The 3,025-nt window shown below is 31.3% G+C and overlaps 1 long non-coding RNA gene across 1 annotated transcript; it reads left to right on the top strand.

Moving 5' to 3' along the window:
- The first annotated feature begins 1,870 nt into the window (after nt 1–1,870).
- Nucleotides 1,871–2,764, top strand: LOC145168712 (uncharacterized). Its single transcript, XR_013742025.1, has 2 exons — nt 1,871–1,980; nt 2,456–2,764. It is a non-coding gene; the product is annotated as an uncharacterized LOC145168712 (long non-coding RNA).
- Nucleotides 2,765–3,025: the final 261 nt, after the last annotated feature.

The raw sequence follows: 3,025 nt of genomic DNA, 5'->3' as shown, positions 1-3,025 counted from the left end.
TGTTCCAATTATTAAAAAAGAAAAAGAAGTGAAGTGCTAAACTTATCTAAACACTTAATTAATATTAAGTATAAAATAACAACTAATAGGAAGATACTATGGGTGTTTGGATTCCTTTTTAACATTAAAAGTCTATTTTGTAAAAGGATTTTTTCCAAAAGTAGTTTTTTAAAATGTAAACTTTTAAGGAGCAAAAACCAAAAGTTGTTTTAAAAAAGTGTTTGGCTTCACTTTTATCTGTAAAATGACTAAAAACGACATGCTTACATATTTTCAATGATTTACTACTTTACACTATTTTATACAATAACAATTTTTTACACATAATTTCTAAATTTGTAAACATTTTTTTAGAAACTATATAATATAAATTTCTTTTAAAATATTTCTAACTTTTTTATTAGACCATGATAATATTTAAATTATGTTTATACAAAAGCGAAATACAAATTGTAAATAATTCATAAAGAAGATCATTAATAGTGCCATATTACATTCATGTCCGCAATGTGATTAAATCTTCTGCAATAATATCTCGTATCGTTGCCATATACGAATTGTCATCACTCGTGCGACATGTACCTGGGCCTTCTTCGTAAACTTCACTACTACTACCATCTCATGTGGGCTTGTAGGATTCTTATTATGCCCTATTGTATGATTCATTAAACCTACCAACCTTTCTAATATAGTTATGGATCGTCATTGATGCTATCACAATTCTCACTTGGTTCTTTTGCTTGTAATTAACATGCATGTCTCTTAATAACGTCCACCTAGCTTTCCACACTCCAAAAGTTCGTTCATAGATATTTGGTCCACGAGGTTTACGTATAGCAGTTGTGTGTCCACGTCGAAAATCCGTTATATGATAATGAATATTAGCGCCTTTGTATGGATCTGTGTGTCCATCCTACATAATACAAATATAAAGATGTCAAACAATAAAACATAATAAAAAATGTTGATTACATAACGACGAACAATAATGCATATTATAAAATGTCGAATACATAATGTCAAATGTCAAAGGAAAACACATAATGTGAAAAGATACCACATAATGTCAAAGAATAACACATAAAACGATAAGACATGATTTCAAATGACAAATCATTATTTCATAATAAACTTAAGGAAGTCAATCTTGGCTTCATCAATGGTTGGAAACATAAAAGCGTCATGATTTTGCTTTTTGGTGAAGACAGCCAATGCTTGTGAAAATTCTTTGGTCCCTTCACGAAAATTGGGAAACTTGATGACAATGGCCATCCAATCTGCTATTGTTGTGGAATGATTATTTTGTGGAAACGTTTGTGTGCTTTTTGACTATATGGCATATTTTACGCTTGGTTGAACGATTGTTGGAAAATGACTTTTTCTTCTTCCTTTTAGTTGAACTACTTTCATGGAAACTAGGAAAAAGAGGCTCATTATCATCTAAATTGATTTCATCACTATTTCCTTTGCCTTCCATATTTTTTTCGTTCAGATTGCTATTGTTTTGAAATTGTAACGGAGTCATAGTTTGATCTCCAATGGCAATGGAATCCCGAAACAAAAGAGCATATTTCTCATCAAATATGCTCAAATCTGTGTTCCTAAATTTGGCATATTCTTTATTCGCCTGCAAGAAAAAAAGATAATGTATATCAAAAAGAAATGTAAGTCATAACTTTAAATAAAAAAAAGAATTGTAAGTCATACCTTTATTTTCTCCTCCCATGACTCATGTGATGCCTCTATTAGGCTTCTCGTCCCACTGAGTCTGATTTCAAGCCTCATTAAGCGGTCATAAAGCTTCCACTATTTTTTTTCATGTTCTCCCATTTGTTTGTTAGTTGTTTTTTTTTCAAGACTGTAGCCTGTTTTATGCTTCATGTGTTTTTGTAAATTCTCCCACCTAACCTTATCAAAGTGAGTACCAGGTCTATGGCATTTTCTTAGTTCAATCAAGCACGAATCGACAACACCATGAAGGTACAATTATCCCATATGAATTTTGGTTTTTTCATTTTTAAAGATGTTTCACAATCAACAACATTAGTGTGGTTTTCGTCCATTATCAGTGAATTACATAGTATCAACATTTATACAACATAAATATCAACCTAACATCAAACCAAAGTAACACCAATTCACAGACATAAGAGACTGTAAACCAAAAAAAATGTAACCGTTATATGCAATTTCTCTAATTTCATCAATTTCATTAACATTTCTAACTGATTTCACCAATTTCACAAATTTCTAATCAATCTTTCATGAATTCTACTTCATCAAAATGGAAAAAATGGAAACAAAAATTCATTTTATAAGGGCCTGTTAACAAAAACCCACAACACAGCTACATATCGATTTAGGGGAATCAGTATAGGTTAACAAACACACACAACACATGTACAATCAATTTTATCGATTTGAGGTGCATAAGTACTGATAAGGTGCATTACAGAAGGAAATAGGGATAACCAAATCATACATTTGGGGGGAAAAGATGAACAGATCGAAAATCTCGGAACAAATAAAGTAAATCGGAGCTGAAGCTTACCTGAATGGAGAAGGAGGTAGGCAAGCCAGCAACGGTGGTTGGCTGGAGGAGGATCGTCGACGGGAGGAAAAATGGTGTATCTGATAGTGAATGAGAAGAAAAAAACGAGAACATATACGTAAAAGGGGGTGTGTATTGATTAGGGTAGTTGTGAGGGCATTATTGTAATTTAACTTTTTTCAGGTTAAAATGTCTCAAAAGTATATGAATTCTCGTCTTTTGTCCAACGAACTTTTTCGTCATTTCTAAAAGTTGTTTTAAAAAGATCTTTTCACTTTCCCAAACAACTTTTGAGTTTCTTTTTTTTTATACTTTTTAAAAAAGTTAAAAGATAAAAAGTTGGTTGAAAAGGAATGCCAAACACCCTCTATATATTAACTTTACAATGTTGGTTGTTTTTAGCGTAAAATTCTTTATTATAAAGAGCCAACTCTCCAAAAAATGACAAAAATAATGGAACAAGTAGCATAAATT

The sequence above is a fragment of the Lactuca virosa genome, chromosome 4, assembly GCF_052849685.1.
Source record: "Lactuca virosa cultivar CGN04683 chromosome 4, Lactuca_virosa_CGN04683_v6, whole genome shotgun sequence".
Lineage (NCBI taxonomy): Eukaryota > Viridiplantae > Streptophyta > Magnoliopsida > Asterales > Asteraceae > Lactuca > Lactuca virosa.
Note: the sequence above shows the minus strand (reverse complement) of the source record. Positions and strands in the feature narration are given on the sequence as shown.